The 25,527-nt window shown below is 46.7% G+C and overlaps 1 pseudogene; it reads left to right on the plus strand.

Annotated features, from left to right (window-relative positions):
• The first annotated feature begins 12,241 nt into the window (after positions 1-12,241).
• Positions 12,242-21,418, plus strand: LOC116855799 (annotated as a pseudogene).
• The last annotated feature ends 4,109 nt before the right edge of the window (positions 21,419-25,527 follow it).

The following is a 25,527-nucleotide window of genomic DNA, read 5'->3' on the forward strand; positions in this document are numbered from 1 at the left end:
TGACTTATTTCATTTAGCATAACCCCTCCAGTTCCATCCATGTTGATGCAAATGGTGGGCATTCATCCCTTCTGATGGCTGAGTAATATTCTATGGTATGTATGTACCACATCTCCTTTATCCATTCCTCTGTTGAAGGACATCTCAGCTCCTTCCACAGTTTGGCTTTTGTGGACATTGCTGCTGAGAACATTGGGCAGCAAATGCACCTTCTTTTCACTGCATCTGTATCTTTGGGATAAATACCCAGGAGTGCAATTGCTGGGTCATAGGGCACCTCCATTTTTAGCTTTTTGAGGAACCTCCATGCTGTTTTCCAGACTGACTACACTAGCTTGCATTCCCACCAACAGTGTAAGAGGGTTCCCCTTTCTCTGCATCCTCGTCAACACTTGTTTCCTGTCTTGGTAATTTTAGCCATTTTGACTGCTGGAAGGTGGTATCTCATTATGGTTTTGAATTCACTGATGACAAGTGATGTGGAGCATTTTTTCATGGTCTGTTGGCCATTTGTGTGTCTTCTTTGGTGAAGTGTCTCTTCCTATCTTCTGCCTATTTCTTGAGTGGATTCTTTATTTCTTGGGTGTTGAGTTTGAGAAGTTCTTTGTAGATCTTGGATATCAGACCTTTATCTGTAATGCCATTTGCAAATATCTTCTCCCATTCTGTGGGTCGCCTTTTAGTTTCGTTAATTGATTCCTTTGCTGTGCAGAAGTTTTTTTTACCTTGATGGAGTCCCAAAAGTTCACTTTTGCTTTTGTTTCCCTGGCTTTTAGAGACATGTCTTGCAAGAAATTGCAGTGCCCAAGGTCAAAGAGGTTGTTGCCTGTGTTCTCCTCTAGGATTCTGATGTGAGACAGGAATCAATTATCCTTCTTTCCCGATTGTATTTGAGCCCTCTCTCTTTCTTGGTGAGTCTAGCTAAAAGTTTGTCAGTTTTGTGTATCTTTCCAAAAAAGTCAGGTTGTATTTTCACTGATCTTTTGTCTTTTTAGTCACCATTGGATTTATTTCCACGTTCCATTTTGTTATTTCCTTAAATCTACTGATTTGTGGCTTTTTTCCCCCCACTTCTTTCCCATGTAAAATTAGGTTGGTTGTTGGAGAGCTTTCAGGTGGATTGATGAGGACCTGAATTGCTATGAACTTACCCCTTAGAGCTACTTTTGCTACATCCCATAACTTTTAATAGGTTCTCTTTTCATTTGTCTCAAGGTACTTTAAAATTTTCTTTTTTATTTCTTCTTTGACCGTTGGTGGTTTGCTAGCATGTTGTTAAATTTCCACGTATTTTTGACTATCCCATATTCTTCTTGTGACTGATTTCTACTTTCATACTATTGTGGTTGGACAAGATTTGAACCAGAGCATGAAGGGAGCATTCAGTTTAAAGTTTAGTTTCTTGGGGTATTTTCTGAGGGCAGACCATGACTTCCATGCGGACAGAGGAAGGTTTTGTGAGACTGGAGGGGGTGGTGATCAACCCTTGTTAGAATTACTGACTCCTACCATGCAGGCTGTGTACCACCATTCACACTGTAGTCCTGATGCACTTGTACTTCCTTAGAAACATTTTGTAGGAGGTGCAGGGTGGTCTTCTCTAACAGAAGGGTGCCATGTGGGTTCATGGTCAGCAACCAGGATGTACGGTAACTTGGAGTATCAGAACCCAACTTTCTGTAGGAAGTGACAGAAACGGGGCATGGCGAGTCTCATGACAATAGCCGAGGTCTCAAGTGACCTACTGGGCGTTGGTGGTGGGTTGCGGGGGTGGGGGGGCTGTGGATCTGTCCCCAGAACCTGTGGAACTCAGGGAAACCCTCCTGTCTGTTGAGTTGTGTGGAGACAGGTAGACAGTTGTCTCTGGCCAGGCACAAGCATCACACTGGACCGCCACCAGAGCGGCAGTATGTGGTGGGAGCCACTGCTGGGTTTCCATGAAAACTGAAGTGGATCTGGTGACTATGTTTCCTAGCAACAGCATGGGGAGAGGAGGGCGGTGGTGGTGCATACTTCCTAGGGTTGTGTTCAGGCCTTGTCTGGAGCCCACTGAAGTGAACCGTCCCTGGCACAGAACGTGCCCAGTCATTGTAGCTGTGGGCACTGTGCCCATGGCACTTTCATGCCAGGGACTCCCACGCTGCCGCCTTCTACTTTTCATCATCTTCATGGGTGGGCCTCTTGCCCCGTGGCCCCCCGGGGTATTGTCTTCCCTCATCTGGCCCTCATCCTCTGCCTTGTGCAACCCGATGCCAGGGTAGCCTTCTCGAGAGGCAGCACTGTCAGTCCCTTGATGGAACACTTCTATGGATCCCCTGTGAGGGGAGACTGATGTGCTGCCCTGGAAGGAAGCTGCAGGTCCCCAGTTAGGACAGCCACGTCTTCCTTTTCAGCCTGGCCTGCCCTCTCCTCAGTCCTCCTCAGGGAAGCTGTCCCCACTTCCTGAGATGACAGCTCTGACTTTAAAAAACAATATTGTTTTCTCTTTCTCCATGCTTTAGTTCATCCATGGCATGGCTTTCGAACCTCTCAGTGGGTTTTCAGTGGTCCTGCAGGGCTGTCTGCTCAGAGAGGGGATGACTTCAGAGGGGCAGCCTTCCTTGCCACCTCCCTCAGCATGTCCCTGAGCCTGGGGCCAGCTGCCCCACTTAGTGCTGAGGGACCTGAGCCAGCCCATCCTGAGCCCAGGCCGTGTCAGCTGTGTAGTCTGGTGTGTGCCGGGAGCGGTGGGCAGCTGGCATGGGCCAAGTGCAGGCAGTTTCTCTTTCTTATTCCTTCCCCCTTCCCTCCCAGAGGAAGCTCAGAGCAGCCTCCATGCCCCCACATCTCGAGATCCCTTGACCTGTGCCTCCTGCATTCAGTTGGAGTTTCTGTGGTTTCCCATTGCTTCTGTCTCTTGTACCTGGACCCATGGCAGTTCCTGGATCAGGGGAGGGATAGTACCCTTGTCTGTACTTGACCTTCTTCCTATCCCACACTGAACCCACCCACCTTTGTGTCTTCTACAGATGTGCTTGGAAGCAAGCTCGTCTACAGGAAATCTAGTAGCCAGAAGGATCCAAGTAATAACCACTGAACTAACGATCCAGGGTAGAGAACAAACCTTTTCTGAAACCTGTCCCACACTCTGTGAGCATCTCATACTAAAACAGAAACAATAATAGCTTTCTGGATTACGACGTGGCTTCTATCTCTACTTACACTCTCTTGAATGCACAGGTGCTGATCCTGGAAGGAAAGGGACCATGGCTCCTGTGGGCTAGGATTAACAGGAAAAATAGAAGAATTCAGTGAAATTTGAAGTCGAGGCATAGAGTGAATAAATATTGTGGAAGAAATACTCCCAAGCAGGGCATATGAACGTTGTGTGCCAAAACTTTTTCAAATAGATTTTTCAATTTTCAAAGAAAAATTTTCAAAGAAAAATTTTTTTTGTTGTTTATTTTAATTCCAGTCGAGTTAACATGCAGTGTTATATTAGTTTCAGCGTGAGTCAGTAATTCTCTGTATCATTCAGTGCTCATCAAGGAAAGTGTACTCTCAGTCCCCTTCATCTGTTTCACTCATCCCTCCAGCCATCTCCCCTTTGGTAACCATCAGTTTGTACTCTATTGTTAAGAATCTGTATTATGGTTTGTCTCTTTTTTCTCCTTTATTTACGTATGTTTGCTTCTTCAATTCTGCACAAGAATGACATCATATGGTATTGTCCTTCTCCGACTGACTGATTTCACTTAGGATAATCCTCTCTAGATCCATCTGTGTGGCTGCAAATGGCAAGATTTCATTCTTTTTATGGCTGAGTAATATTCCACTGTGTGTGTGTGTGTGTGTGTGTGTGTACACATCTCTGATCTCATTTATCACTTTATCAACAGACACTTGGGTTGCTTCCATATTGTGATCTTGTAAATAACGCTGCAAGAAACACAGGGGTGCCCGTACCCTTTTGAGGTATTGTTTTCATATGTTTTGGGGAAACACCCAGTAGTGTGGTTGCTGGATCCTAGGGTAGCTCTAATTGTAACGTCTGGAGAACTCTCCATACTGTTTTCCAGAGTGGCCGCAGCAGGTTGCTTTTCCACCAGTGGTGCACGAGGGTCCCCCTTTTCTACATCCTCCCAGCACCTGTTGTTCCTTGTGCTGTTGATGGGAGCCATTCTGACAGTATGTGGTAATATCTCATTATACTTCTGATTTGCATTTTTCTGAGATTGGGTGATGGTGAACATCTTTTCATGGGACCATTGGCCATCTGTATTTCTTCTCTGGAGAAATATCTGTTCATGTCTTCTGAGTATTTTTTAACTTGATTATTTATTTTTTGGGTGTTGATTTGTATCCATCCATATATTTCGGACACTATCCCTTTACTGCATGGGATATTTGCAAATATCTTCTCCTTTTCAGTGGTTGTCTTATTATTATTATTTCTTCATAGTTTTCTGCTGTGTGGAAACTTTTTATTTTGATGTAGTCCCAGTAGTTTATTTTTGCTTTTATTTCCTTTGCCTCAGGAGACAGTCTAGAAAAATGTTGCTTTGGTCCATGTCAAGAAGGTACTATCTGTGACCTCTTGTAGGATTTTTATGGTTTCAAGTCTTCCATTGAGGTCTTGAAACTGTTTTGCGTTTATGTGTCTGTATGGTGTAAGGAAGCAGAGTAGTTGCATTCTTCTGTGCATAGATGTCCGTTTTTCCCAGCACCCTTTGTTGTAGAGACTGTCCTTTTCCTTTTCGATATTCTTGCCTGCTTTGTGAAAGATTAATTGGCCACACTATTGTGGGTTTATATCTGACCTTCTATCCTGTTCCCTTGGTTGCTGTGTGTATTTTTGTGCCAGGACCATACTGGCACAAAAAGAGATGACTACATCTCTCTCTCTCTCTCTCTCTCTCTCTCTCTTTTTTTAAATAGAGAATTTCTTAAATTATTATTACCTTTTAAAGATTTTATTTATTTATTTGACAGAGAGATCACAAGCAGGCAGAGAGGCAGGCAGAGAGAGTGGGGGAAGCAGGCTCCCTGCTGAGCAGAGAGCCTGATTTGGGGATCAATCCCAGGACCCTGAGATCATGACCCGAGCTGAAGGCAGAGGCTTAACCCACTGAGCCACCCAGGTGCCCCAGGATGACTACATCTTTGCAGTATAATTTGAAATCTGGAATTGTAACTCCTTCAGCTTTGTTTTTCTTCTCAACATTGTGTTGGCTGTTCAGTATCTTTGGTGGTTCCATAGAAATTTTTAGGAGTGTTTGCTTGAGTTCTTTTTGTTTAACTTAAATTCAATGAGCCAACTTATAGTACATCATTAGTTTCACACATAGTATTCAATAATAGATCAGGTGTGTATAATACCCAATGCTCATTACATCACGTGCCCTCCTTAATGCCCACCACCCAGTTACCCCATCCCCTATTCACCTCTCCTCCAGCAACCCTCAGTTTGTTTCTGTAATGAAGAGTCTTTCGTGTTTTTTCTCCCTCTCTGATGACTTTCCATTCAGTTTTCCCTCTCTTCCCCTGTGATCCTCTGTGGTGTTTCTTCCATTTCACATATGAGTGAACCCATGTGTCAATTGTCTCTCTCTGACTGACTTATTTCACTCAGCATAATACCCTCCAGTTCCATTCAGGTGGATGTGATGATTAGTCTTCATCCCCTCTGATGGCTGAATAATATTCCGTTGTAAATATGAACCACATCTTCTTTATCCATTCTTCTGTCCATGGACATCTGCGCTCTTTCCATAGTTTAGCTAGAGTGGATATCGCTGCAGTGAACATTGGAGGTGGGGGGAAGATGCCACTACTTTTCACTCACTCTGTACCTTTGGGGTAAGTACCTACTAGTGCAATTCCTGGGTCATAGGGTAGCTCTATTTTTAAGTTCTTGAAGAAACTGGATAACATTTGGCAGAGTGGCTGTACGAGCCTGCATTCCCACCAGCAGTGAAAGAGTGTTCCCTTTGACCACATCCTCGCCAACATTTGTTGTTCCCTGCCTTGATAATTTTAGCCATGCCAGCTGTTGTAAGGTGGTATTTCATTGTGGTTTTATTTGTATTTCCCTGATGCCTAGTGGTGTGGAGCACTTTTTCATGTGTCTTGGTTGCTTGTATGTCCTTTTGGTAGAAAGGTGTATTCATGTTTTCACCTATGTCTTAAGCTAGGATAGGGGTAGTCCAAGGAGCATGGAAGGTGTGATCTGCTTAGGTATGGGGACCTCTAGGACATCTGAATTGACGGCTAGAGTTAAGGAGAGTATCAGGCTCAGGCTTTGCATTCAGTCTGGTATGAAAGTATAAATAAGCAGGGATTGGTTCAAGATTTTGTTCAGATTTCTCCTGCTCTAAATCCCTTCTGGAGTTCCAAAAGTCATGATTTCTGACTTTGTTGTAGGATGAGCCCTCTGCTTCACTCAGGTGTCCCCATTCCCTAGGGATTTGGAGCCAGGTCTCTGGGTGTGGTCCTTTAAAAAGCCAACCTAGGGTTAGGGTTAGGGTCTAGGATCATGGCAGATTTAATCTGCCAGCTGTGTGCAAAACTCCCAGAGGTCTGGGTTGAGGGTCAGGGTGAGTGTCAGGCTCCAGGACTGTGTCCAGTGGGCCACTGAATGTGGGGGTGGCCTCATTGGGCATGCAAATTTCTCCTGCTCTGTACCGTTTCTGGAGTTCCAAATGGCATGGTTTCCTTCTGGGTGGCAGGTGGAGTCCTCTGGAATTTCTCAGGTTTCCCCAGTCCCTCAGACTTTGGCACCAGGCCTCTGGGGACAGACCCCTCTGAGCCCAACCTAGGGTCAGGGTTGGAGTCAGGTTTAGGGTCAGAGTTTAGGGTCACGGGTTAGGGTTAGGGGGTAGAGGTAGGGATAGGTTTAGGGGTTTGCTAGGGCTAATTTGCTTGCCTTTTAATACAAGTTGTCCATACTTAAACAAGACATTTTCTTAGAGTATTTTACAGTGAGCAAAAGTTAGTATGTAACCCAAATAGTTACAGAGAAGAACCAAATGTTCCAAAGCAACACTTAAAGACATTCTTGGCATTTATGTTTTATGGTCAAAATAATTAAAAATCGAGTTGCTTTGTCACTCTTCTCCCAGATGGATTCTCTTGCTCTGTCTTTCTGGTCTTGACCGAAAAGCATCTTCTCAGTGGGCTTCCTTAATGGGCCTCTCTGAATAGGATGGTTCTCTTAGCCTTTCACCTGCATTCCTTCCTATTGTTGATCTAGTAATTCCATCCCATGCTCTTTGCAAGCTCCCAGGTGGGGCTAGAGCTATACATTTGAACTAAGTAGATACTCCATAATATTTATTAATTGAATAAGTATGACTTTCTGTTTAATCAAAAATATCCATGTTTTATCAGTGAATTTTTTTACCATTTCAGAATATATTTGGAGAAATCTACTGCTCCATGAATATAAATCTATCAAGGCTGTGGCTTTATTATGTCCTGTGTCATGCTTCTCTGAGCTAGCTGGAGTGCTCTGGACCCATGGATGAAGCTCAGCTTCAAACCTTAGGGATAAGTTCTGTGAAGGTGCTGGGGGACATCTGGGGGGCTGGTCCTGTTGGACACCACTGTGTCATCTGGGGCCAGATGTGATGTGAGCACCACCTCTTTCCTTAGCTCTTCCCGTCTTCCTCCACCCTCTGTCAGCATGTGGGTTTCCCACCAACCATGTCTTTGCAGACAAACTCTGAGATGGCCTATGGCTTAGGACTGACTCCATTGACATCACACTCTCATTATAACCAGTGTCAGAGGTTTCTGTGGCACTGACATGACCTTTGTTCCCAGAATATGTCTCATGAAGAGTCCCATGAGAGTCCAGGAGTTTAGGAAAGATAAATGGGTGACTGCAGCTCTAGCTAAAGTCACTCTGGGGGATCCTGCTGGAGGCCATCCCTCATCTGAGTCTGGCTCTTTCGCTGATTTCCAGCATGACTTAGAAGAGTCACTTCCTCGGAGCTTCAGGCTCATCATTTCTAAAATTAGAAAATGTTTTTAGATTAATTGATTCATTCAAGACTATGGAATGAACTCCTAGGAAATTCTGGGCAGTCTCCAAGATGGATTCTATCTCAGGAGTTCTGACTCCCATCCTCCTTGTTCCTATGGAGTTCCCCCATTGGACACAATGGCTGTTCCATGGAAATTCTCCAGGGCAACACTGGACTAGCAAGTGTCTTCAGGGTGTGCCCCCGGCCATTTGATGTGGCTGAGGGGCCATGAGCAATTCTGAACCCAAACCAAAGTTTTGGCTGTGCTGCCTTACTTGCACACAAATAGCAGTGCCTGGCTCAGGCCTTCACTGCAACCACTGAGCTGGCTTAGTGAGGATCTTGCCCAGGACACTAGCTCCGTGACACTGTGAAGGCACTCGGAGTCCACAGTGAAGTCATGCCATGCGACAGGTGATTCTATATCAGGATAGATGATACAAAGTATCATTTCACAGCAAACATGACAAAAAACCATTTAAATGACAGAAAAGTAAGTAGTTAAAGGTACTCTATACAATGGCAGTGATGAAAAAAGTGAGTGATGGGGTCAGAAAGGGGAATGGGAGTTCCAGGAAGCAGGCTGGAGTCGTCAGGGGGGTAGAGGGTGTCTCATGGAGGAAGAGACCAGGAAGCTTGTCATGGGTTCCAACAGTGCAGCATCAGGGTGTGCTCTCTGCCTGACCCACGACCCCCAGGGGCACTGGAGACATTCTAGCTCCAGAGGATCTACTGCAAATGGGCCTGAGCAGAGCCTCAATGGTCTGTCTTCTCGGTTCCTGGGTGTGACTCCTTCCCTCCTTCTGGAAGCTGTTGATTCACCTTTTGTTTCCTCTGAGTTACACTATTTTGTGTGGATTCAGGGCTGTTAGTTGACACAAATTCTTCCTGAAAAGAAGTGGAATAGAAGTCACCCTTATTTCCTAAGTAGACCTGAATAGAGTCTATAGAAATAGCCTTTTCCAGGCCCCTGGGCCTTCATCTGCTCACCAGCTCCGAGATTTTTATAACATCTATTTTAACAAGTTGAAAGAATGACTTTGGTTTTTCATAATCTGTAAAATGATCTGTAAACATTGAATGAACAAGGTTTGACAGGATGAACGAAGAATTGGCTTTATAGTGGGGTTTGACCCAGTGTTTACTCCCTGTTGCCCCCACGTGGCTACTCTCCAGATAGCACGTGGCCAAATGTGTTAGAACTTAGCAGATTCAAGGGAGAATAAGACAGAAGCTTCGTCCCTGAATTCCATAGCTCCTAAAAACCATCCTCTACTTTATGAGTGATATTCTAAATTGAGTACATCTTAACTAGATATTAGGGTTAGGGTCAGGGTCAAGTTGCATACATTAACTATGAACAGCTTAGTTCATCTTACCTGCCTAAAGTGTTTTTAAAAAATAAAATGGGAGAGGATATAGTCACCAAAGCATTGAGCACATTACCTATCCTGGGAAATAGGTAACTAAACATAATTATTGTTTCATCGTAGCTGAGGACCAGGAGCTGGTCCTGCAGGTACTTGGCAGGTAGCATCTGTGGCCAGCTGCCCATCTCCCCCCGACACCCACACCCAGCTCTGCACATCCTCTGCTCTGCTCAAGGGCAGCAAACAGATGGACTGGTGCAGGTGGGACTCCCTCCGGTCAGGCATGGCTTCTTCCAACAGGTAGAGAAGTGGGCCAGCTCACATGCACCTGACGTGTTCTTTTGGTTCCTTGCTATCTGCCTCCCCTTTCTGTCATCCTGGTCCTGAAACTTTAGCTCCTGTGAGAACTTGGGTTTGCAGATTTCTGTTGACATTTCAAAGCATAGATCTGTGTTGCCTTTGTTCCCTGTTGTTGGATTGGAGATGAAGGTGGGAAAAGTCATCATACTCTGAAAGCAACAAAAAGAAATATCAAGTGTGCTCTGCCCCCAGCACCTCAGGCTTGAAAGCAATAGCAAACTACGTACTTCGTGTTCTAAACCATCAGCTTTAGGGACTCAGAGATACATGTGAAATGAAATTGTACTGAAAGAAATCTCGATACTGAACTTCTGCCTTTCGGAAGAGAGTTTAGGGACACTGCCCCTTGCCTGTCCTGTCATTTCTGGCCAATGCCCAGTCACACGTACACATGTAGCCACAGAAGGGCAGAACTGTGACATCCTCCTGGAGCACCCCTGGTCCCCCTGCCTCCCGGTCTGGCCAACTCTACATATCCCCAGTCCTCCTGAGTGTCCCCTGTCATGGCACTTGTCACAAAAGGCTTTCATTTGTTGTCTCTCAATCCTCCTTTCTGCTTGGAGTAGATCTCTCTCACAGATGCCTGGCTGGATGACAGGTGGATGAATGGTTTGGGGATCTTTTGTCCTGGACAAGCAGGCATCCTTCAAAACTCTGATGGGCAGGGGAGTCTCTGTTCCTCCGTGTGCTCCAGCCTCACTGGAATCTAGTGCCCAGGACAAGCGATTTGGGAGTCCTCCCTGATGAAGTTTGTTTTATGGAGGTGGCTTCCTTCTGAGATCATTATGGAACCACACTGTGTGGACGTTCCTGTGGGACAGAAAGCATACTACTCTACTGTATTCTCCTTGCACACTGTGGCTAACAAAGAGGAAACACACACTCACACTCACAAGTTCACACTTACACCTCTGTCTCTGAGCTTCACTACCCTGTAAACAACAGTGAATTCCTGTTGGGCTGCAGACACGTAGACATGCCATTTAAGGTGTCAATAGAGGAGGATGGAGATGGAGTTCTGGCTTTGTAAGTCCTTGCCTCTGGGGGTGAAGAAATTAGGTTTGACCCAGAAGGCACTATGTTCTACTCAAAGAAGTGACATGATCCTAGATCTTTGAGACCAGGGATCGGCACAGACTTTTCTGTAAAGCTTTCTGTAAAGATTTTCTGTTAGGTGTTGCAGTCCATGTGGTCTCTCTGACCAGGTCTCCACTCTTGCACTGTGGCTTGAAAACAGCCACAGACCATCCATAACTAATGTTCCAGCCACACTTGATTGACAGAAGACAGGGGGCGGTCCCATTTGGCCCATGGGTGCTAGTTTCCCACACCCTAGATGTGCAACATGAGGGGTGATGGGGGAGAGGGCTCTTCTTTTCCAGTGGCAGAGTGGGAGCACACTGGGGTCTATCCAGTGTGCTCTGGCCTGACCCTGGCCTCTCCACCTGAAAGGGAAAAAAAAGATGATAGTGAGATTGGCCAACAGTTAAGGCCTCAGGAATTCCCCTGCCTTTCTCTGTAGGCCTTGAGCTTCCCACAACAGGTTGTCTGTGGTTGAATTCCATGTAGGTATTGTTTGGCTGAGTATGTCCCCATTGCCTGGTGGGTGTATCTTGTTCAGGCCAAGGCCATGAGCACATGTAGGGTTCTCATGAGTTAGCAGAGGATCTACCAAGTGCAGGCTTTAGGATGAGTCCAGTTCAGCCGTCAGCAGTGTTCTGGAGCACCTGGCTTCATGGGCCCTCTGTGGCACTGGCACAGTCCTGGCCAAGCCACTTCTGCAGTCATGATGGAAAAGCCCCTGGCCTGGGTGGTCCACCCCATGCTTGGCTCTGCAGGCTGGGACCCAAGGTTCCTGCCACCTCATTGGCTGGGACCAGGTCACATGCCCATGGATGAGCCAATCCCTGGAGCTAGGGAGTGAAGTCATGGAGACTGACACAGGTTGTTAGGCCCTCTGTTGTAATGACTTTCCTAATGTCTGTGGTGGCAAGATCTTCTGGGATGCATCTGTTAATAAAACAAATATTAATTTCTGGTAGTAAGTGGGTCCAAGGTGCTTGCTTAGCACCTAGCACCTCAGTCTCAGCACCTCGGTACTACTGTACTGCTCTGCAGAGACAATGGCTGAGAATGAGCAAGGTGGATGGAAACTGGTCTGCAGTGCACAAGGGAAGGGTGTGTGTGTGTGTGTGTAGGGAATTGGGGATAATAGCTCTGGCCAGCTGTAGCTCCAACTTACCTAGCTTCAAGAAGGTATGGGGAATCCATGGTATTACAGCGTCCATCATTTTGCAGATAAAGAATATGCCTTTTGCATGGAGTATGGCAAGACTCATTTCAAGTGTACTCTAGTTGATATGGAAGTTGGGGAGAGCAGCACCCTCCATCTGCTAGGATAGGCGTGAGAGGCTGAGTGCACTCAAGAAGGTGTCTGGCTTTCGCAGGGCTCACAGTGAGCCTGCACACAGTACTGACAGGGACAGTCACGGTTCTCTTCTGAGGATGGAACATTGTGAGAATGCGGTGCCCTGTGCAATCCCGGGAAGAGGACAGCTCCGGAGACTGCTGTACAGCTACTTCGTGGGAATGGGGGTGATCTGCAGCAACCGCTTCGTGAGATGTCTGTCCTTTATTGTTCTGGGTGTGGTTTCTGTGACTGTGTCCTAATGGCTGGGATTTCCAAGGAGTGGGATTTTTGGCTTCACTGTAAGAGTTGGTCCACCAGGAGTGGGCAAGTCCTGTTCTGCTGCTGACAAGTGTGTCTCTAGCGCTTGGAGTGTGTATTACAAGCTTAGAGATCAATGGTGAGGTGGTTACAGTGGTCAGCAGGCTATTGCTATTGATGATTTTTATGGGTGAATTCCATAGAATGAGAGGTTAGATCTTATGGATAGGGATCCTCATTTTGTGCCCATAAAAGGTGCTTTTTCTGAGTTTCATATTAGATATTTTTTTATTACCTCTAATAGCCCTTTTTTTACTTGGTATTCCAATGAGCAGTGCATTACAATACTGCCTGCATTTTACCCCGTGTTGATGAGGATTTGAGAAAAGAAAATGTTGTCAGTGCTTCCACAAACTGTACACTGGAAGAACCAATAGTAAAATTTTATTTTTGACACAAAGTAAGAAGTATCCTGCTGGGATTCTTAGTTTGAACCAGGGGAAGGGGCCTTTTTTTGGTACTGGTAAAGAGTACCATAAGCCTTACTAGGGAACACTATTCCAGATTCTATTGGGAACTTGGTCTTTGTTATTGTGGAAGAACCAGGAGTTGACCAGTTATTTGTCTCCTGTTTCATTTTCCATGAAGAGTTCTGCAATATTTGGTTTCACACCTCTACTATTGTGAAGCCATCCCAATTTCAACAGCAGCTTCTCCTTCTATGCCAAGGGTTTGTTTGAGCCAAGACAAAAGTGAATTGTGGGTAACTGGGAGACCCTAGGATCAGAATGCTGTCGATAGGGAGTTACTGAGATCTTAAATTCTAAACTAGCTCCTGACACCCAGACGAAACACATTTCAGATTTAGAAACTTCAGATAGAAATTTTGTGTCCATGATGACAACTGAAGAAAATATGTCATCCCTAAACCTAAACTTAACTCCTAACTTGAATGCTCCAACCTAACCTGACCTTAAAGCCCAAACTGGAACCCTGAATCCCAAGCCTGAAATTGAACCTGAAGCTTGGACTCTGAACCTGAGCCCTGGATCCATGCCCTGAACCACGAAGCCAAACCCTAAACCAGAACTCTGAGTTATGAACCCTGAACCCAAACCCCAAATTTGACCTTGAACTTTATCCCAGAAGCCCTGAGTCTTAAACCCTAAATCATAAACCTAAAGCCCTTAACTCTAACTGTTCCCTTGCCCCTCACTGTAAATCATCACCCCGACCCTAAACCCAAAGCCTGATCCAGAACTCTAATTGAAACCTGAACCTGAATCCAAATTCAAACCCTTTACCACACTTTGCTTATGCATTCACCACTGGTGGATATCTGCAGTTTCTACCTTTTGATTCTTGTGAACACTGTTTGGGTTGGGGGCTAGGGCCAAGCTTGAGAGCAAGCTGAGGTCAGACTGTGAGTCCGTGTCAGGGCCAGGGTCATATTTGGTGCCACATTTTGGGTCAGGGACTGTTGTCATTCCATATTGTTTCAAATTCATTGATCCTTAGCTAATTTTGGAGAAGCTGGGGAATATTGGGCTCCATGCAGCTTGAATTTCCAGAATGAAATGGCTTCAGCTGGACCATGGGAGGGAGCAGGTGCTTCCACTGAAGGGTGAGCTCCCCTCGTCCTGCACTTGTCTCCCCTGACTGCAGAGTGCACAGGACCCCAGCTCCCACCCTGAGACTGGCCCCTTCAGCTGCAGCTGGGACATGAGCCCGGCCTCCTCAGGACCTGCGGTGGAGACTTCTGGAGGACGTGGGGCCGCTCCCACGCTAACAGAACAAGCTGGGGAGGATGTGAGTCCACATCCACACTGACAGGAGTTTAGCCCCTTCAGGACTGGCCTCTGAAGGAGAAGGTGAAGAGAAGTCGCCTGAGCAGAGACTGGTGAGGGGAGCGTGTTCTCAGGACCCCATGGAGGAAGGGCGCGCTGTGTAGACACTGGGGCTTCCGTGGTTTTGTGTGTGGTGACGTGGCCTCCCGTGGTGCTGTGTGCGGGGTCTCCCCTTTCTGGGCTTGGATGCGCGCTCCGGGTCCCACGTCTGTGTTTGTGCGGACACAGATTTGGTTCCTGGGGCTCCTCAGTCTGCAGTCAGGGAGTGGCCACCTGGCTCAGTGCTCATCCTCCCCCCGCCTCAGCCCTGCAGTGTCCTTCCCACATCCACACCTGTTTCAAGGTTGTTCCGGTGTCTGTAAGTTCGAGAGCAACAACACAGACTCTGTAGACAACTTTGGGGAGAGGAGGTATTTTCCCAGTGTTGGTTCTTCCCTGAGCACAGTGTCTTCCTGTTTCCATGGGTCTCCCTCCATGTCTGTCATCGGTGTGTCACGGCTGTCAGTGGACAGATCGGTCCCCTCCTTGGTTCAGGGGACTCCTAGGTGTCTTGTTCCTTCGGATGCAATTGTAAATGAGATTGTTCTCCATAGCCTCGCTCTGATGGTTCCTTCCGAGCACATAGAAATGCAATTGATTTGTGTATATTGATTTTGTTTCTTGCAAGTTTCTTGAGTTTTTTAGTTCTGTTCACTTTAAACTCAAACGGCCAGTTATTTGACCAGTAAAATGGGTTTATTTGGGAAGAGCAGAGAATGGCAATCTGGGCTGAGCAAGCTACGGTCACATCACAGGCAAGTGCAAGAAGCAAAGGAGAGGACCATTATTTCATGGAGGAGGAGGAAGAAGTTGGGACGGTTGCTTGGAAGGAAAGTTCCCTGGAGAAAGGCAGGGGTTCAAGGTGATGGAGGATTCTCACAGGTTGAGCTGTAGGGATGGTGATTTCTTGTAGGAGATGAACCTTCCCGCTTCCCCTGCAGGGCCTGGAATGGATTAGTCTCTCTTGTGGGGGACTGTAATGTGGGGTCTGCAATGGGCACTGAGTGCCTGGGGCCCCCTTCCAGCCTTCCTGTCTGGGGTCCCAAGTCCACTTAGTGAGGCTTCCCTTCCTGCTTTTGCACAGCTCTAACCAGCTTGTGGTGGAACGTTGTGGAGAACTGGAATTCCAAATCCCACTGCTTCTACTTTCCTGGAAACATGGGGGTCCTGATTTAATCCTCCCACGAGTCTCCTGCTAACATGTGGCCTCCTACAAGGGTGAGCAGTTCACCTACGGTGGGTGAACTGGATCTGGGAGGGCTTGGCCTCCACCCCAAAGTCAGACGTCCTCTCTGCTTCTGTGACATTGTGCTAACATGGATGTTTGGAAGAGTTATTTACTTTGCGGTGATTTCAAATCTGCTGTAACTTCTCACAGCCACACAAATACACTGTATCTCCACACTCAGACTCCCCAGCTGTCATTTCTTTTTTTTTTTTTTAAGATTTTATTTATTTATTTGACAGAGAGAGAGATCACAAGTAAACAGAGAGGCAGGCAGAGAATGAGGGGGAAGCAGGCTCCCTGCTGAGTAGAGAGCCCGATGCGGGGCTCGATCTCAGGACCCTGAGATCATGACCTGAGCTGAAGGCAGCGGCTTAATCCACTGAGCCACCCAGGAGCCCCAACCAGCTGTCATTTCTTTACCACATTTTCCACGTCCCATGGGCTACTTCAGTGCATTTTACCCCAAACAGGGACACTCTCCCATGGAACCTCCAGGTAACCCCAAGTGAGGGAATCATGATGGTTCCCACATTTGAACCCAGACCACAGGCCCACTTCAGCTGTCACCACCGGCCAGATGGTCTGAGATGTCTTCTCCATTCATCCATTCATGCTGGAACTTCTGCCAGGACTTTCCCTTATTTGGGTAACCTTGATAGACTTAAGGAGCATAGACAGCTCCAGTCTGAGTGGGATTCTATATGGCTTATGTTACTGGGGCTGTTTTCAGTCTCCGTCCACGTTGTGACATGCATCAGTCCTTCATTCACTTTTTCACAGTGACTGAACATAAGAACATTGACCCCTTAAAACACCTCAGGTTCACAGTTCTCTGGCCTTCGCTGAGTTTCCATGGTTGTACATCATCCTCCAGAACTTTTTCATTCTCCCCAAGGGAGCCTGTACGCATGAAACACCAATTCCCCATTGTCCTTTCCCCGCGGCCCCCTGCAGCCACATCCAACTTTGTGTCCCAGACGCGTCACTCAAGTGGAATCATACAGTATCTGTCCTTCCGTGACTGGCTGATTTCACTCCGCATAATGACTTCCAGGTTCAATCTGAGTTGTAGCCTGTGTCGGAACTCCCTTCGTTTTTAAGGCTGAATCATGTTCCATGGTGTATAAACCACATTTTGTGTATCCATTCATCTGTCAGTAGACATTTGGGTTCTTTCCACCTTTTGGCTGTTGTGAGAAATGCTGCTCTGAATAAGGGTCCTTCTACTTTCAATTTTGGGGGGCATATAGGCTGCAGTGGAATTCTGTGTTTAGTATTTTAAGGAACCACCATATTTTTTCCCACAAATGAACCATTTTACTTCATTCCTTCATCAGGCAGAACGAGATGGCCATTTATGGGTCTACCTCATTTTGTTTATCCTTTTCCCCGTGGATGGACATTTGCATAGTTTCTGGTTTTTCCTATTGTGAACACGGCCGCTATGAATGTTCCTGTACATTTCTGTTTGTTTGTTTGAACCAGTGTTTTCAATTTTGGGGATATATATCTAGGAGCACAATTGTTGAACCATATGGTAATTCTGCTTTGATCTATTTGAGTAAATGCCGAACAATTTTTAAGTAGACTGCACCATTTTTCACAAGTGAGGTTTAAGGGTTTCAGTTTCTCAAGATCCTTTTGTTATTTTTAATTTTCTTGATCATAGTGATTCTACTTGTGTAAAAGGACATCTAACTCATTTAAAACTTCATTTCCATAAAGACTAATGATGTTTAACATCTATTCACGTGCTATTCATCATTTGTATGATTTCTCTGGAGAAGGACCTAGACAAGTCCTTTGTCCATTTTAAAAATGGGGTTGTCTTTTTGTTGAGGAGTTGTAAAAGCTCTTTACATATTCTGGGCAACAGCCTCTTAATTAGATAAATAATGTACAAATATTTCCTTCCATTCTGGGGGCTGTCTTTTCACTTTCTGGATAGTATCTTCTTTTTTTTTTTTTTAAAGATTTTTTTTTAATTTATTTATTTGACAGACAAGTAGGCGGAGAGGCAGGCAGAGAGAGAGAGAAGGAAGCAGGCTCCCTGCTGAGCAGAGAGCCCGATGCGGGGCTCGATCCCAGGACCACCGATCTCAGGACCCTGGGATCATGACCCGAGCCGAAGGCAGAAGCTTTAACCCACTGAGCCAACCAGGTGCCCCTGGATAGTATCTTCTGATGCACATAGATTTTTTTTTTTTTTTACATTTCTTTTTAAAAAGTGAGAGAGAGAGTGTGCAAGTGGACAGGGGCAGAGGGAGAAGGAAAGAGAATCTTAAGCAGGGCCCACATTCAGTGTGGAGCCTGACTTGGGGCTTGATCTCACAACCCTGAGATCATGATCTGAGCCAAAATTAAGAGTGAGATGGTTAACCAACTGAGCCACCCAGATGCCCAGGACAGATTTTTAATTTTTTAAAAAATATTTTATTTACTTATTTTTGAGAAAGAGACAGTGAGAGAGAGTGTGAGAGGGGAGGTCAGAGGAAGAAGCAGACTCCTGGAGGTGGGAGCCTGATGTGGGACTTGATCCCGGGACTCTGGGACCATGACCTGAGCTAAAGGCAGTTGCTTAACCAACTGAGCCACCCAGGTGCCCACAGATTTTTAATTTTGAGGGTATTATTTTGTCTATTTTTTTTCCTTTCCCTTCTTATGCTGTGGTGTCAGATCTGAAAGCATTGCTGAATCCAAGGTTCTGAAGATTTATCCCCATTTGTTTCTTCTTGAGTTTATAACTTTACCTCATACATGTAAGACTTTAACTTATTTTGAATTAATGTTGATATGTGGTGTGAGGTAAAGGTCCAGTTCCATTCCTTTGTACATGGATAGCCAATTGTCTAGCACCCTTTGTTGAAAAGACCATTCTGTCCCCTGAGTGTAATGTTGTCCACCCTGTCAAAATTCAGTGGACCATAGATGAAGGGGTTTATTTCTGGGCTGTCAGTTAAATCCCACTGATCTGTATGCATACTTTAAAATTTTATTTTATATTATTTATTTAAACTTTTTAAAATTTAAATTCAATTAATTAACATATATTGTATTTGTTTTCAGGGTATGTATGCAGACCTTTATGACAGTATCACAATGTTTTATTTATTTATTAAATAAATTTATTTATTTACTGGTGCTTTGTATTAAGATTTGAACTTTGGAAGTATGACCTTTCACCTTTGATTTTCCTTTTTCAGGATGGTTTTGGGTTATCTTGTGGTCCCTTAAAATTCCATATGATTGTTACGATTAGCTTGTACATTTCCTCCCAAATGCCTTTGTGAAATTTCTTGGGAACACATTGAATTTCCACATTGCATTGAGTACTGTTGCCATCTTATCAATAGTATGTCTTTTCATCACCATGGGGTGTCCTCAGATTTATTTAGGTTTCCCTTTCTTTCAGCAATGTTTTGTGATTTTCAGTGTACAAGATGTACACCTTGATTACATCTATTCCTAAGTAGTTTGTCTATGTTGATGTTCCCTAAAACGGAAGTGTTTTCCTAAATTCCTTTTTGGATGATTCATTGCTAGTGTATACAAATAAGAGATATTTTTGTGTATAGAGATTTTGTCCTGTAACTTTGCAGAATCAGGGAACTGGCTGTAATCATGTTTTGTTGATTCTGCAGGAAGTTCTCTATAGAAGATGATGCCATCGCCGGTCTCTGAATAGCCCTTATTCTACTGTTTCCTTTCACGTCTGTATTGCTTATGTCTTGCCTTCTTGTTCTGGGTAGAACTTAGGAGTGAAAGCCAGAATGATGGACTTGTTTGTGATTTCAGAGTAGAGCTGTCAGTCCTCAAAACTGAGCATGATGTTTGATTAGGGTTAGGGTCTCCCTGTCCCCCACTGTACAGAGCCCATTCTTCTCCAGTAACCAGCAGAGTGATCTTTTCAGAACACAACCTTTGAGCCTCTCTGTGATCCACTCCGCAGCTGCCCATCCCCTCCAGCCTCACCTCTCCCACCATATCCCCCCACCCCTGTGGGCCTACCAGGTGTGTGGTCATCCCACATGTGCCTCGGGCCTGATTCCAGGCCTTCACATTCTCTCTGCCCTCTCCCAGGAGCACTCTTCTCTCCCCCTGCTTCATGTCTGGCTTGTTCTCCCGTTCGCTCCCGACTTGCCCCTTGGTGACCTGACTCATGTCTGCTGGATGCTTGTGACCTTGTTGCCTATTTAAATGTAGTGCCTCCTTTCCCTGTGTGAGCGATTTACTAAGCTGCCAGGTATGGGGCATGCACAGGGAAGTAACCTTAGTGCCTGTGTGAAAAAATCAGTCTCAGGGCGCCTGGGTGGCTCAGGCATTAAGCATCTGCCTTCAGCTCAGGTTGTGATCCTGGGGTCCTGGGATCAAACCCCACCATGTTGGGCTCCCTGCTCAACAGGGCGCATGCTTCTCCCTCTCCCATTCGCCCTGCTTGTGTTCCCTCTCTAGCTTTCTCTCTCTCTGACAAATCAATAAATAAAACCTTAAAAAAAATCAGGCTCAGAGGGGCTTACCACCCTTGCTGACAGTCCCCTCAGAGAGACAAGACTTCCAGCTTCTGGGGGGCCAGGGACCCAGAAGCTTACACTCTTGGATTCACATCTGGGACCTAAGCAAGCCCCCTCTACTTCCAGCGGTCCTCTTTCATCTTCCCTGCCCACAGGCTGGACCTGATTCCTGATCTAGGGGAGTTCGAGGGTGACCATTCCTAGGAATAGAGTGGTTGACTGATGGACCCTAGTAGCCTTGACGAGAGGACCCTATGGGGGTGCAGACAGCTCTGTGGGGGCCAGTGAGAGCCCACCCAAGGCAAAGTGGGGAGGAGGCCAGCGCTGCTTATTCTAGCCAGTCTGCGGGCCACAGAGAGGAGGGCTATGCCCCGAAGTGCTCCACTCCTGGCAGGTGGGGACAGGACCTGCAGAGGGTCAACCAGGGGAGGGCACCTGCAGGGTTTGCCTGGGAGCTCGGCACAGGGGAGCGTTCCTGGCTCCGGCATGCTGACTGTGGGGTTGGTTTCCCACCTCTGAAGCCTCAGACTCCCCTTTGCATGATGGGGTGCTGATGGACAAGCTAGGAGAGTGGCTGTTGCTTAAAGAAGGCCTGCCCCCTTGAAGAAGGTTCACACATCCATGGCCCCCAGCTCTGGGGTCCTGCTACCAGCCTCTGACAGTGACCTTCCTCCTACCTTGTCCCTCATCCCTGTAGATAGGTGGTCTTCCTGGAGCTGTTCCTGCAGAGGGCATAGGAGCCCATCATGGTGGGACAAAAGGTCACCTACTAGGTCATCACTGACCAGTGGGCTGCTGGGCCTGTGTGCCCCCACCCCCGTCCTGGAAGGGCAGGATGGTGGTGGTCCTCGAGGTCCCCAGCACCCCAGCACTGGCAGGATGTGTCCATGCAGCTTATGGCAATGGTCAGCCGCTTCTGTGAGCAGCGCTTCCTCCGTGAGGTGGACGACCTGGTGTGTGCAGATGTGGACATCAGATTCTGGATCATGTGGGTATGGAGATCCTGTCCTCCCTCTTTGGCACGCTGCACCCCAGTTTCTACTGGGTGGCCCATGAAGACTTCAGCTACAGTCCCAGGCCCACATCCCAGGGACCAGGGTGACATTTACTACATGGGGGCCTTTTCTAGGGGGTTAGTGGTGGAGGTTCACTGACTGACCTTGGCTTATCACCAGGTGATGGGGGCCAACATGGCCAATGGGATCAAGGTTGTGTGGTGTGATGAGAGCCACTTAAACAGGTACCTGCTGGACCACAAGCCCACCAAGGTGCTATCCCTGGAGGACCTGTGGGACCTGTGGCGGTTGGGCTGTCCTCCCCCCACCCTTCATGAAGAAGCTGAGATTTGTGACGATGCCCAAGAATCACCAGGACATCCGGGATGCATGAGGGGCTGTCCTGTCTCCATCAGAGGGTGCTGTCCTGTGCAGAGCTGTCAGAGCAAGTTCCTACTTCTGTCCCCTCCAGGGAGACCATGGAGCCCAGCACTGCCCACACAGGCTTATCCAGGGCTCCCAACTGCACCCACACACAGGAGGCTTGCCTGGGGACACAAGGTCTTCTCTTTGTGGTCACTACATTCTGATAACTTCTGGGTCAATTACAGCTGTGAACGGCTCCAGTTGTATGTCAGGCATTTTTCTGTGACAATGCTGAGCAACCATCTTTAGAAAGAACAATTGAGGGAAAAGGTTTTCTTCCTAGTTCTAGACAGACACTGCCTGGTGGGGCTGGGTGTGGTCCTGCAGCAGCTGTGGAGCCATGATGGCCTCTGGCCAGGTCTTCTCTCCCAGTTCCTGCATCTTCCCATGGCCATGGGGCTTCAGAGTCAGGGATGCTCCGAGCCACTTCTCAGACCTCTAGTCTCCTGACCGCCAGAGGCCTTGGCCATGACCACTAGCCCAGCCTCCAGGAGCACAGAGCTCTCTGGGTTATGTATGGTTTCTGCCTTGGTTTTATTTTTTATTTTTTAAATTAATTTAATTTTTATAATTTAAATTCACTAGTCAACATATAGTACACCAGTAGATTTTAATGTAGTGATCAGTGATTCATTAGTTGCATATAACACCCAGTGCTCATCATAACATGTGCCCTCCTTAATATCTGTCACCCAGCTACCCCATCACCCCAACCCTCCCTTCTGTAACCGTCAGTTTGGTTCCCAGAGTCCAGAGTCTCTCATGGTTTGTATCCCTCTCTGATTTCTTCCCATTCAGTTTTCCCTCCCTTCCCTTGGGGTCCTCTGCTCTATACCTTATGTTCCACATACAAGTGAAACCATAGGATAATTGACTTTCGCCGCTTGACTTACTTCACTCAACATAATCTCCTCCAGTTCCATCCACGTCGATGCAAATGATGGTTATTCATCCTTTCTAATGGCTGAGTAATGCTCCATCGTATATATGAACCACATCTTTTTTTATCCATTCATCTGTTGAAGGACATCTAGGCTCTTTCCACAATTTGGCTCTTGTGGACATTGCTGCTATGAACATTGGGGTGCAGGTGGCCCTTCTTTCCACTACATCTGTATCATTGGGGTAAATACCCAGTAGTGCGATTGCTGGGTCATAGGGCAGCTCCATTTTTAACTTTTTGAGGAACCTCATGCTGTTTTCCAGAGTGGTTGCACCAGCTTGCATTCCCACCAACAGGGTAAGAAGGTTCCTTTTTTCTCCACAAACTCGCCAACACTTGTTGTTTCCTGTCTTATTAATTTTAGCCATTCTAACTGCTGGAAGGTGGTATTTATTATAGTTTTGATTTGCATTTCCCTCATGCTGAGGGATGTTGAGCACTTTTTTATGGGTCTTTTGGCCATTTGGATGTCTTCATTGGAGAAATGTTGTTCATGACTTCTGCTTATTTCTTGATTGGATTATTTGTTCTGTGGGTGTTGAGTTTGATTAGTTATTTCTAGATTTTGGATACTAGCCCTTTATCTGACATGTTATTTACAAATATCTTCTCTCATTCTGTCAGTTGTCTTTTGGTTTTGTTGACTGTTTCCTTTGCTCTGCAAAAGATTTCTATCTTGATCAAGTCCCAGTTCATTTTTGCCCTTGCTCCCCTTGCCTTTGGAGATGTGTCTAGCAAGAAATTGCTGTGGCTGAGGTCAAAGAGGTTGCTACCTGTGTTCTCCTCAAGGATTTGGATTAATTTCTTTCTCACCTTGAGGTCTTTCATCCATTTGGCGTCTATTTTTGTGTATCATATAAGGAAATGGTCCAGCTTCATTCTTCTGCCTGTGACTGTCCTGTGTTCCTGGCACCATTTATTGAAGAGACTATCTTTTTTCCACTGGATGTTCTTTCCTGCTTTGTCAAAGATTAGTTGACCATAGAGTTGAGGATCTATTTCTGGGCTCTCTATTCTGTTCCACTGATCTATGTGTCTGTTTTTGTGCTGGTACCATACTATCTTGATGAGCACTGCTTTGTAATACAGCTTATGGTCACCTGCCTTGGTTTTAAATGGCTATTTCTGTGCTGGTGTTTGTGAAATGTGGACACTCACTCAGTCTGGATGCATATCCCATTGGGATTCCCCAGTGCCTACTTGTAGGTCTGCACTTGTGCCCTCATCTGCCTGCACTGTGTCTTAGCAAGCATTCACTGAGTGCCAACTGTGAGCTCAGTCACCAACAAGGTGCAGAGCATGAGAGTGAGAATGAAGATACAAGGTCCCTGCCCTCCTGAGACTTGCGATGGCCCATCCTCCTGACTCACCCTGTCCCCCTGAATCACTTCTTTCCTATTGTGGTGTAATTGACATACAATGGATACTATTAAGCATGTTTCAGGGTCTAATTCAGTGGCAAAAAATACACTCACTTTTCTGCACCCACCACCACCATCCATCACCGCCACTTCTTCATCTTCTCAAGCTGAACCTCTACCCATGAGGCCCAAACTCCTCATTCTCCCTCCCCAGCCCTGGCACCCAGCATCTGCTTCCACCTCTATGAGCTGGAGTGCTCTCCGTCCCTCACAAGTGGGGTCCTCCAGGGTCAGTTGTTTAGGGACTAGCTTATTTCATGTAGCACAATGGGCTCAAGTTCTGTCCCCATGAGCCTGGACCTGACCCACTTCCCCCCAAAGGAATGGCTCAGCCTTCTCCTGTCTAAGTCAAGCCCTCTCAATCCCCTCTGCTCCCCTCATCTTCCTCCTTAGCCTGAAGAGGATTCCAACCAATCTGCAGCTTTGAAGACCAGTTCTGTCCAGATGCCAGGAACATACCCCAAGGGTCTCGGCCTCACCTATCCCATCTGTCCTGTCCATGTCAGGTGCCTGCACCCCCACTCCCACCATCTGGCCACCTTCTCCTCTCACAGATGTCCCTATCTCAGTAGAGGGAAACACCAAGTCCAGACCCTTGGATTCCTCTGTGACTTTTTGCTTTCCACCAACTCTCCCAGTAGTGAGGTGGCTACTGGAGGACATTTGATGTTCAAACCATTTAAAGGCATATGTGAGTCTCTGCTGCCTAGGGCAATGGATAAGAGTTGGGGCAAATAGAAACCAAGCAGAATCACTGGAAGAAAGGCTGAGTGATGAGGAGCTTTAGGGAAGAAGAGTCTAGAAACTCTGACCTATTCCCGAGCCCCCTGGGACACTGCATGTGTGGGCTGGATGCCTGCTCAGGGCCGACCTGAGAAGGCCCTAAGCTCGGCCCTCCGGTGATTATAAGACTCGGCAAGTAGGAAGTGAAGGCTGAGGCAGAGTGCTAAGAGGCCTGGCTGGTGCTGAAGGTGTATCCCGACACCCACGCACCTGGAGCCCTCCTCCCCATGCAAAGACTGGAAGGTTTTTTGTTGTTGTGTTGTGTTTTGTTTTTCAGAAAGAGGGCAGTTTCCAGATGTTTAAGGAAATCTCACCCAGTTGACAGCTGAACACTACATTCACAGACCAGACCCTTCTGTGACCACACACGATGAGGGATACAGGTTTGGCAAAATCAGTTCAGAAGTGTCACTAAGTGTCACTAAGCCAACAGCAGAACTGTAGGGAGAGGAGCAGCGGCAGTGAACCCTGGGGAGGGGAAGGACTGGTATTGGACTTGCTGCACTGCACCATTCACTGTGTCCCAGATCCAAAGGCAGAGAGACGAGTGGTGGTGACACAGGAAAAGAAAGTATTTCAGCACAGCTGACACCTGAAGGCTGAGGACTGGCATGGTCTCGAGGTGCTGAAAACACTCCTGGGCTTTTATATAAGGAAGATCTAGGACAAAAGCCAGGGGCAGGTGCGGGAGGTCAGTGAAGTTCTGGTCAATCATTGTCTTGGGGTCCATCACGCAGGGTCTTGCTGGTGTCAGGCAGTGGTTATTGCTTGAGGGGTCGTTTTGGTGCCCACCAGGTCTTGGACTTGAGTTAACAGATGAGCCAAAGGAGGGACGTTATCAGTTAGGAAGTACAGACGAAGGTCAGAGTGGAGGTGGGTGAAGCCATCTTTCACTCTGAGAGCAGGGGAACTCTGAGCCTCTGCTATACA

Source organism: Lontra canadensis, unplaced genomic scaffold, assembly GCF_010015895.1.
Source record: "Lontra canadensis isolate GAN:19392208 unplaced genomic scaffold, GSC_riverotter_1.0 scaffold106, whole genome shotgun sequence".
Lineage (NCBI taxonomy): Eukaryota > Metazoa > Chordata > Mammalia > Carnivora > Mustelidae > Lontra > Lontra canadensis.